Source organism: Camellia sinensis, chromosome 7 (genome assembly GCF_055761805.1).
Source record: "Camellia sinensis isolate YWXY chromosome 7, ASM5576180v1, whole genome shotgun sequence".
Lineage (NCBI taxonomy): Eukaryota > Viridiplantae > Streptophyta > Magnoliopsida > Ericales > Theaceae > Camellia > Camellia sinensis.
This window is the reverse complement of record NC_138967.1, coordinates 13,973,331-13,985,800: the sequence shown is the minus strand read 5'-3', so window position 1 is coordinate 13,985,800 and position 12,470 is coordinate 13,973,331.

Below are 12,470 nucleotides of genomic sequence, written 5' to 3'. Positions count from 1 at the left end.
TTTATATTCTGATTGGTGTTTAGTACACAACAGAATTTAATCTATTTAAATACAGTGAAGATTGTCCAACAATCTTAAGACAGAATCCATTTTTTGTACGACAATGCTCCATACACCCAGTGGGGGTGGCGCCCCCAGTGACGTGGCGCGCCCCCACTGGTCCAAAATCAAAAAAAAAAAAAAAAAAAACTGTTTTTTTTCTTCCAACCCCCAGCTGACACCTCACTGGGTGTCACCCCCAGCTGGGGGTAGGAAGCATTTTTGTTTTTTGTATCCTCATTGTATTTAATTTTCTGTAATTTCATAAAGACATATTCTGGTTGGAAAAATAAATAGTGATTTATGCTATTTAACAGATAGTAGTAATATACTGTCTCTTTTCTTTGACAACTAGTAGTAATATACTGGTGTCATTAACAATTATAGAATATTAATTTGTGTTACAGAAAATTATTGTGGTATTTTATTTTCTAGTTTTAGTAACAAAGAAAATAAAATTATTTTGTGTTATAATTTATTTTCTGGTTTTAGTAACTAGAAAATTAATTTGTGTTTTAATTGTTTCTGATTTTTGTAATCAGAGATTATGGCTACTGCAACTGAAACTGTATCTGGTAATGGTACTCCGATTGTTACACCAACACCGGTCCCTATCCAGAACCATGTTCATGTACCAATCAATCATGGAGAAAAACCGAAAAAAATTTAACGGTACTGAGTTTAAGAGATGGCAGCAGAAGATGTTGTTCTATCTTACAACTCTTAATTTGGCCCGGTTTCTCCATGAAGAGGCTCCAGCACTTAAAGAGGGTGAAAGTGATCGGCAAGTTGTTGCCACTGTAGATGCTTGGAAACATTCAGATTTCCTGTGCAGAAACTACATCCTCAATGGCCTTGACAACATGCTGTATAATGTTTACAGTCTTTTGAAGTCAGTAAAAGAATTGTGGGATTCTTTGGAGAAGAAATACAAGACAAAAGATGTCGACACGAAGAAATTTGTCGTCGGTAAATTTCTGGACTTTGTTATGGTAGACTCCCAAACGGTAATATCTCAAGTTCAAAGTTTTCAGATAATTTTGCATGATAGTCATTCAGAAGGTATGTCTCTTAGCGAGTCTTTCCAAGTCGCTGCTTTAGTAGAAAAGTTACCACCAGCTTGGAAAGATTTCAAAAATTATTTAAAACATAAACGCAAAGAGATGACCATGAATGAATTGATTGTAAGATTAAGAATTGAGGAAGATAACCGAAAGGCTGAAAAGAGGAATGAGAAAAATCCCATTGAGTCCAAGGCTAATGTGGTTGAACAAGTTCATAAATCACATAACAAAAAGAGGAAGTTTACTGGAGATGGTCCTAAACAAGGCGATAACAACAAGAAGTTCAAAGGAAAATGCTATGATTGTGGCAAGACTGGACACTGAGCTTCTGACTGTCGCCGCCGCCCTAAAAAGGATCATGGAAGTACAAGTAAGAAAACCACCAATCAAGCCAATGTGACAAAATTGGATTACATCTCTAACAGGGTGAGTCACATCAACCTCTCTGCTGTGGTGTCTGAGGCTAACTTGGTTGGAAATCCCAAAGAGTGGTGGGTTGAGACTGGAGCAACTCATCACATATGCGCGGACAAGAAGATGTTCACTACCTACAATGAGGCTGCAAATGGTGAACAACTTTTTATGGAAAATTCTTCTACTTCTACTGTGGCTGGACAAGGGAAAGTGATCTTGAAGATACATCAGGGAAAGAACTGACCCTCAACAACGTACTACATGTACCTGACATCCGGAAGAATTTAGTTTCTGGTTCTTTGTTAAGTAAAAATGGTTTTAGGCTTGTCTTTGAGTCTGATAAATTTGTATTAACAAAGAATGGTATGTATGTTGGTAAGGGATACATGAGTGATGGTCTCTTTAAGTTGAATGTAATGACAGTTGTACCGAAAGTTGCTTTGAATAAGAATAACACATCTTTTGCTTATATTCTTGAGTCGAATTTATGGCATGGTAGATTAGGACATGTGAATTTTGATACTTTGCATAGATTAATTGGTTTAGATTATATACCAAAGTTTGAAATTAATCCTAATTATAAATGTGAAATTTGTGTAGAAGCGAAACTAACTAAGACTCCATTTAAATCGGTTGAAAGGAAAATCGAACCTCTAGAATTAATTCATACCAATGTATGTGATCTAAAATTTATTCAAACTAGAGGAGGCAAAAAGTATTTCATAACATTTATCGATGATTGCACAAGATATTGTTATGTTTATTTACTTAGAAGTAAAGATGAAGCCTTAGAAATATTTAAACTTTACAAAACAAAAGTTGAAAATCAACCTGGTAAAACCATTAAAATGGTTAGAAGTGATAGGGGTGGTGAATATAATGCACCATTAAATGAATTTTGTGCACAACATGGCATTATTCATCAAACTACAGCCCCTTATTCTCCACAGCAAAATGAAATTGCTGAAAGGAAGAATAGAACCCTAAAAGAAATGATAAATGTCATGTTACTAAGTTTAGGCTTACCACAGAACTTGTGGAGGGAAGTAATATTGTCTGCTAATTATGTTCTTAACAGAATACCCCACAAGAAAATCAACAGCACTCCTTATGAAATGTGGAAAGGTCGACCGCCTTCCTACAAATACTTAAAAGTGTGGGGGTGTTTGGCAAAAGCTAAAGTTCCTGTTCCTAAAAAGACTAAGATTGGACCAAAAATAGTAGATTGTATGTTTATTGGTTATGCTCAGAATAGTAGTGCATATCGGTTTCTGACTTATAAATCAGAAATACCTGATATAAATGTGAACACTATTATAGAGTCAAGGAATGCTGTGTTTTTTGAACATGTCTTTCCTTACAAGAAATGACAGGAATTAAGTTCACAGAAAAGAACTTATGATTGTACACAAAGTCAAGAGACTAATGACAATCAAACACAAGAGACTAGTAATAGTCTCGACCAACAGGATTTAACTGATGATGAACCAAGACGAAGTACGAGAGCTAGAACATCAAAATCCTTTGGTCCAGATTTTCTGACATACCTGTTAGAAAATGAACCTCAAATCTTTAAGGCAACAATGACAGGTCCTGAAGCACCTTTGTGGAAAGAGGCTGTTAATAATGAAATTGAGTCCATTATGCAAAATCATACTTGGGAATTGGTGGATCTTCCACCAGGTTCTAAACCTCTTGGATATAAATGGATATTCAAGAGAAAAATGAAAGTAGATGGTTCAATTGACAAGTATAAAGCAAGACTTATAGTTAAAGGTTATAGACAAAAGGAAGGTCTGGACTATTTTGACACATATTCCCCTGTGACAAGAATAACATCCATTCGCATGCTTATTTCTATAGCAGCGTTGTTTAATTTAGAGATATATCAAATGGATGTTAAGACATCTTTCTTAAACGGTAATCTAAATGAAGAGATCTATATGGAACAACTCGAAGGGTTTGTAATGCCGGGGCAAGAAAAGAAAGTTTGTCAACTTGTAAAATCCCTTTATGGATTAAAACAAGAACCTAAGCAATGGCATGAAAAATTTGATCATGCAATGCTTACTAATGGGTTTAAGATAAACGAATGTGACAAATGCGTCTATGTTAAAAACACTGACCAATGATATGTCATAGTTTGTCTTTATGTGGATGACATGCTTATCATTGGAAGCAGTCAAAACATGATCAAATCAACTAAGCAAATGCTTAACAAAAGATTTGATATGAAAGATATGGGGGTCGCAGATGTTATAGTAGGAATGAAAATTACTAAAACATCTGACGGATATGCATTATCTCAATCTCATTATATTGAGAAAATTCTTGATAAATTTATCAAGGATGATTTGAATTTAGCTAGAACACCTGTAGATATTAGTTTTTATTTATCGAAAAATAAAGGTGATGCAGTGTCTCAGTTAAAATACTCCTAAATCATTGGAAGCCTAATGTACCTAATGAATTGTACTCGTCCTGACATAGATTATGCTATCAGTAAATTGAGTTGGTATACTAGTAACCCCAGAGAAGACCATTGGAAAGCGATCATTCAGGTTCTTAGATATCTAAGATTCACTCGTGATCATGGTTTGAACTTTACTCGATATCCAGCAGTACTTGAAGGTTATTGTGATACAAATTGGATATCAGATACTAAAGATTCAAAATCCACAAGTAGATATGTCTTCACTCTGGGAGGTGCTGCTGTTTCTTGAAAATCCACGAAACAAACATGCATCGCACGATCTACAATGAAATCCGAGTTCATTGCTTTAGACAAAGCAGGAGAAGAAGCAGAATGGCTTCGTCACTTCTTAGAAGACATTCCAATGTGGCCAAAACCTGTGCCAGCTATTTGCATTTATTGTGATAGTCAATCTGCAATAGACAGGGCACAGAATCATATGTATAACAGTAAGTCACGACATATTCGTCGTCGACATAATACCGTTAGGCAGTTGTTGTTAAATGGAATAATCTCAATAGATTATATAAAATCTAAAGAGAATATTACGGATCCATTAACAAATGGTTTGACAAAAGAGCTAGTGTATAGTTCATCGAAGGGGATGAGATTAAAGCCTATTACAAAAGAGTCGTCATAATGGTAACCCTACTTATATGACTGGAGATCCCAAGAACTAAGTTCAAAGGGACAACTAAGTTATGTATGGCTTGCCAGAAATCACCAAGGGATTAAAATTCCCTACCCATTCCTATGGTGAGAGTGATATCTGCAACATATGTTGTATGTAGGGGTATAAGGATAAGCTTTGCTTTTAATGATTACTTATATCTTGATTGAGGCATAAAATCAAGACGCGTATAAGGAGATTCTCACAATAAGAATCACCTATATGAGTGTCGAACTGGGGCCGGTTTTATGAGAATGAAAAAGGCTAAATTCTCTAGAAACACTCATGAAAACCAAGAGCGTTCAAGGCCAAAATGAACACAACAGTGAGAACCACGATGTGTTAGAAGATATTTTGTGTGAAATCTATTGTCTTGGCTTACACAAACGGCTGAACAATTCAAGGCATCGTGTCCATTGGTTAGCCAGTAAGTCCGATAGGTTATCACTAGGAAAGGTTCAAGGCCGAAAGCTACCTATCCTGATGCAAGATATTTTCGACTTATACTTTTTTGATAAAGTCTGCATATTATTGCATTTCTGTTGTCACCAAATTCCATTCATGTGGGGGATTGTTGGAAATGGTTGGGAAATTTTGGGTAAAACCAAATTTTTTTTCTAAGTTTGGTATATTTTTTAGGTGGGCCCCGTGTGTCGATTTACGCGGGTCAAAGTGGTAACGCGTTCTATGCCGCGTTGTGATTCACGTGGTATATTTGGTTGCTCAAAACCATTACTGAGTGAATGAGAAATTGAAGCCAAAGTGTGCTCCATGAAAATGAAGTTTTGGTGGAAAATCTTTAAAGGTTTGAATAAGGCTTGTCCCACATTGATTTGGTGTGAAATTTTGAATGGGTTTATAAGGCATAGGTTTGGTACTTGGGGTGTGTCCCAAGGGGTACCCAAGTGTTTTAGAGGGAGAGGTTATGGGCAAAATGGGCTAGACCCATTGGACCCAAAAATCACCACGCGCGTGCCACCGCCGTCCATCCGGGCGAGCTGGGCTTGGGCGCGAGTGCGTGGTTGGGTTGGGCTTGTTCGACCAAATACTAATCTTTTTGGGCAAAAAACATTTGAATTTAATTTTATTTTTGGTAAAATAAAATCCAAAATTCAAATTAAATCGGAAATAAACTGGTCCGATTTTACTGTACATCCAAATAGGGCCCTTCCCGTTTTTGTCTGTTTGAATTATGAACCCAACAGATTCAAATATGTTTAAATTCAAAACCATACCTGTTCAAACAGGTTTGCACCTGTTTAATTCAAAACCTACAGCCACCATTACATCTATAAATAGGACAACTCTCATTTGATGTTTAAAATTCAGAAATTTCATATTTTACCTCTGCAAATTCTATTCTTCATTTTGCTGCATTTTATTTTTGTGAGAAAAAGTATAAACACTTAGTGTGTTCGTTAGACAAACAATTTGTAGTGCTGCTATTGTTTGTAGTTAATCATTTCATCCTGGGAGATAGACACATTCTGAAAGCACCGAGGAGAGGACGAATCTGTCTTAAGGACACAGTGTCAAACACTGGAGTTGATCAGATTATAATTCGAAGAAATTAATCAAGTAAGTTATTTAATTTATTTTCGGTGTTATTATTATTTATTTAAATCATATTTTAATTTTATTTTTGTAACAAAATAAAATCTGTTTTTTTTTTATTTCGGGTTTGATTTTTGTAATCAAACAAATTCTCTCATTTCCTTTATTTCTTTATATTCTGATTGGTGTTTAGTACACGACAGAATTTAATCTATTTAAATACAGTGAAGATTGTCCAATAGTATCATGTTGCCAAACTATAATCATGATGCCTATTCAGTGATTTACTTTTTCCTTCAAACATCCACAAATCAAACATCCATCCATAAAATCGTGCATAAAATGTATCCATAGAAATATTTATAAAAATATCAAGTGTACGAACATCCATAAAAGCATTCATAAAATCTGTCATTTTTTGCATCCATTAATCAAACATGTTATCACAATTCGTTTATATCGATAGTTTCGGTAGCTACTACATTAGGGCTGACAAGCGTATGGAATTGATGAATACGGGTAGAGGTGTTTGCGGATTGATTTTGTGTTGTTTGCGGTTCGGTTTTAACCCGTCCGCATCTATGCAGTTTGGGAAAAAGTCAACCCGCAACCGCCCGCAGTGCGATTTGCGGTTTGTGCGGATAGGGTTTGTAAATGTGCGGGCGGTTGCGGACGGTTTACGATTTACACTTTTTTCTTTAAAAATTAATTTTTGAGTTTTTTTTCCCATTGAATTTAGGCATCAGATTCATTTTATATATTTGTGATAACAATTTTCTGATGAGTTTACAAATAAAAATTGAATGTCAATGCATTAAATGAAATTACCCAAAACAAAGAGACCCTACACTAGCATTTTTGCCATGAAAAAAATGTATATCAATGCATTAAAGGTTGTACTCAATTAGAATTGCCAGTTCGGTAATCAATAATCAAACTAGAAGTTCCATCGACCACCAGAAGAAAAATTTTATTAGGAAAAAGTGGATGAATCACCAATGAAAATCGTATAAGAAACCAAGTTTAGGACTTGATAATTCTACAGCATTAAAAAAGTTGAGAAATACTTAAAAATAAGGATCCTAGTGTCATAGAGAATATAATGGTGCTCCTGTAAAAGTTACAAAGTTGGTATATAAAAAATAATAATAATAATAATAATAATTAAAGTGCGGGCGATTTTTACGGGTTGCGGGTTTAAACCGCGACCCGCCCGCAACCCGCAAATTTATCATATTTCAAACCGCATCCGCCCGCATTATGTTTGCAAAATCCCCCGTTTATATGCGGGTTGGGCGGGTTGGGCGGTTCGAATAATCCGTTGCCCACCCCTAAATACGGGTAATATATGTTTTTTCCTATCGACTAGCATATGGGTGATGAAAACAAATCCAATTATTTACTATCGGAGGTATTGGATGACCAGGTTGCAGATAAACCTATAACAGACATCAATAAGGAAAATTACAAAATAAGACATGGTAATGACGTAGGTAAGCTCGGCAGTATATACCTACACAAAATGGTTTCTATTTACAAATCCTATGTGGATATCTCTTCGATCAGGTGTTGCGATCGGTACTAATCTAAGTAGTAGAAACGTTAAGCACTGTTGCATGGATAAATGATAAAGAATAACTCAGTAGTATGATACTATCAAATGGCCCATGTCGGGCATAGTTATCCAATGATTAAATCTAGGGCCAGGTTTGAAGTAGGATAGGATAGAGGTAAGATCATCAACCCTTTCCTGTAAACCAAATAATTACACGTAGTGCACTACATTCGAATGCAGCTCAAGTGTAAGTTTTGGTTTTCTACCATTACCTCTTGCATCTGATGTCTTTATAATAATGACAAATCCAGTATTTTTCCCAACGTCAAAAGCCCATTTAATTAATTCCTGACGACTACTAAAAATCTAAATATAATAAATACATTTATATATTAAATTATTAATAAAACTCAATACAAATTAAAAAAAAGAAAAAATCATATTCATAAAAAACTTTACAAATCTCACCTGTAATGAATTCATAACTAAAGTCCACTAATAATGCAGTACTTGCATTATTGCAATGAGTAGAAGCATAATCCTTCTAAGCAAAAAAATATAAAAAAAAATGAAATTAGAAATACACTGTGTTACCAAACGGCACCACGTTTTCAGTTTTCTGTTTATATTTACAAAAAATTTAAAAACTCAAATAAAAACTTGTTTGGTAAATTATTTATTTATAAATCAGTGGTTTCAGTTTATAAATTTGGCTAAAAAATGTAAACTCAAAAAATGTCGTTTTGAGTTTTGAGTTTTTTTTTTTTTACCACCCAACACTAGCTACCACCCGCCACCATTTTCCACCACCGTCTTCCGCCACCACCACCCACTCTCCACCACCACCTGCCACCACCACTCACCACTTACCTGTCACCACCACCCACCTGCCACCCACCAGCCACCACCCACCCGCCACTCACTCGCCACCACCACCACCACCACCCACCTGCCATCCACCCGCCACTACCATCTACCGCCTGCCACCACCACCCACCACTTACCTGCCACCACCACTCACCAGCCATTTACCCCACCATCCACCACCAAGCCACCTACCACCACCAGCCACTTGTCACCCACCCGCCACACCACTCACCACCACCACCACCACCACCCCCACCACCACCCACCACTCACCACCACCCACTCGCTACCACCCACGACCCGCTACTGTCACTTACCCACCACCACCACAACCACCCGCCACCACCCATCACCACCCGCCATCCGCCACCCACCTGCCACCACTACCCACTCACTACCACCCACCACCCACCACCCGCCACCGTCGCCCACCCACCCACCATCACCACCCGCCACCTATCCGCCACCCGCCACTACCCACCATCACTCGCCATCCGCCACCCACTTGCCACCACCACCCACCACTCGCCACTACTACCACCACGACCCACTTGCTACCACCCCCCACCTTCGCCCACCCACCCACCACCTACCCGCCACCTACGCGCAACCACCACCCACCGCCACCCGCCACCTACCCGCCACCACCACCACCTGCCACCACCACCCGCCACTACCACCACCACCACCACCCATTCGCTACCACCCACCACCCGCCACCGTCACCTACCCACCCACCATCATCACCTGCCACCTACCCGCTACCACCCACCACCACCCGCCCACCATTACCACCAGGCACCTACCCGCCTCCACCACCCATCCGCCACCACCCGCCACCTACTTGCCACCACCACCACAACGACCCACTTGCTACCACCCACCACCGTCACCCGCCCACCCACCACCGCCACCACCCGCCACCACCTACCACCACCCACCATCCGCCACCCACCTATCACCACCACCCACCATCCACTGCCACCACCACCACCACCCACTCGCTACCACCCACCACCGTCACCCACCCACCCACGAACTACCACCCACCCGCCACCACCCACCACCACCTGCAACCCTCCACTCACCGTCACCACTTTCCACCCCTGTCTTCCGCCGCCACATGCCACCACTTGCCATTTCTCACTCTTTTTTATATTTTTAATTTTTTTTAAACATTTTGTCAATTTCCAAACGCGTTTGTAGTTTATATTTTTCTAAAAATAAACAAAAACCAGTTTATAAAATTTTTGTAAATATAAACTGAAAACGTAAATGTTACTAAACAGACCCTTACGTTTTCAGTTTTCTGTTTATATTTACAAAAATTTAAAAAACTCAAATAAAAACTTGTTTGGTAAAATTTTTGATTTATAAATCAGTGGTCTCAGTTTATAAATTTGGCCAAAAAATGAAAATACAAAAAATGTGTTTCCGTTTTGAGTTTTGAGTTTTTTTTTTTTTACCACCCAACACTAGCCACCACTTGCCACTATTTTCCACCACCGTCTTCCGCCAGCACCACCCATCCTCCACTACCACCTGCTACCACCACTCACCACCTACCTGCCACCACCACCCACTACCCGTCACCACCACCCACCAACCGCCCACCAGCCATCTACCACCCACTCACCACCACCACCCACCTCTCGCCACCACCACCACCACCACCACCATCATCACCCACCTGCCATCCACCCGCTACCACCCACTACCGCCACTACTATCTACCGCCCGCCACTATCACCGACTACCTACTTGCCACCCCACTCACCATCCACCTGCCACCACTACCCACCACCTACCACCACCACCACCACCAGTACCCACCACCCACCCGCCACCCACCTGCCACCACCCACCACCACCACCACCCACTAGCTACCACCCGCCACCGTCACCCACCCAACCACCCACCACCACCACTACCACCACCCGCCACCTACCCGCCACCACCACCACCATCCACTCCCTACCACCCACCACCCGCCACCATCATCCACCCACCCGCCACCACCCACTCGCTACCACCCACCACCCGCCACCGTCACCCACCCGCCCACCCGCCACCACCACCACCACCAGCCACCCACCCGCCACCACCCACCACCACCAGCTACCCACCACCCACCGTCACCACTTTTCACCACCGTCTTCCGCCGCCACTTGCCAATCGCTTGTCATTTCTCACTCTTTTTTATATTCTTAATTTTTTTAAAATATTTTGTCAATTACCAAACGCATTTGTAGTTTATGTTTTTCTAAAAATAAACAAAACCAGTTTATAAAATTTTTGTAAATACAAACTGAAAACGTAAACGTTACCAAACACACCAGCAAACGCCATTTTCGTTTTTTTTTAATTTTTTAATTTTACTTATTTAAAAAATAAAATAGATAATACAAACAAACAAACCAAAATTGTACCCCTATCAACAAATATTAGACAATTTCATTCTCAAAAAAGTTATTAATCATATTTTTTTTAAAAGAATAATCACACTATAATAAAAACAATTTGAAAAATAGGTGTTTTTTTTTTAATTTCATGGTTTCTATTTTTGAAAATGTGAAAAGTAAAAAATAAAAGGGGAAATATCCGTACTACAAAAAATAATTATAAATTAATTTAAAATTTTATAAATATTAATAATTAAATTTATAAATTTTTTAGTGTATTTATATATATATATATATATATTACATCTCACTGGGTGTAATTTTCTCAAAATAAAAAATATTGAAAGAAATCAAATACTACTAAAAATAAATTATGTAATTGATCCCACGTGAGACACATGATTGTTTTGGGATTAATTCTATCAAGACTTCCCTAACTATTTGTAACACTTTATTCTCTTTATTGATAAATCCGTTTAAATTGATCCCTTTAATTATAAAAATTATATAAATACAATTTTTGTGAAGTTGGTCTAAAAGAATGAAAGTAATATATTTTTTAGTGAAGGGGGTCAAAATTTATTGATTCATAAATGAGAGGTAAGTTGACATTCACAAATAAATAAATGAAAGAGTCTTAGGCTTGGTTTGGCATACTTTAAAAAAGTTAAAAAGTCAACAAGTAACTATCCTATTTAAGTCACATCATCTTTTTTAAGTCACATCACCTCTTTATCACATCACTTCAAACCCAACTCATATTTCATAAAAAGTCAAAAAATACATTTATTTAAAACATCTTAAACAACCCCTTAATGGAATTAATCCATTATTTCGTTTAAAATGAAATAAAATAATTGCAAGTCCCTCTATAATTGAAAAGTCACACAAAATTATATGTGAAACACCATACTCTTGTAGCTGAAGCACTTTGAGGTTGGTTTTAGAGTTTTTGGATTGGTTTTGGTTCAAAAAGGTTGCTGGAGTTGCAGCTTTGAAGTGGTTTTACAAGGGTGAGTTTCTAACCTCTTAAACCCTTGTTTTGATTAAGCTTTTAGCCCTATTTGCATGTTGTTTTAGGCCTAATTTTTTACTACAAAAAGTTCTGATTTTTAGTGCTTAACATGTTTGTTTAAGGCTTCTTTGGAGTTGGGAGTGATTTACTCCCTTGCATGCCTTGTTTGGATTTGTTTTGCACTATCACTTTAGGCCCTTGAGATCACTTTCTCTTGGCCTTTTAACCACTAAAATTCAGTGGATTTTTAGTGGTAAAACTTGTGTTTTGAGGTCCCAAATAGGAGAGAGGTTGTTGGCCTCATGTTTGAGCATGGTTTTCTAGCAAATGTTGGCTTATTCTCAACTTGTTTTTGGTGCTATTTTGACATGGCATACCTCTGTTTTAGCTTGGTTGAGTCACCACTTGCATGCATT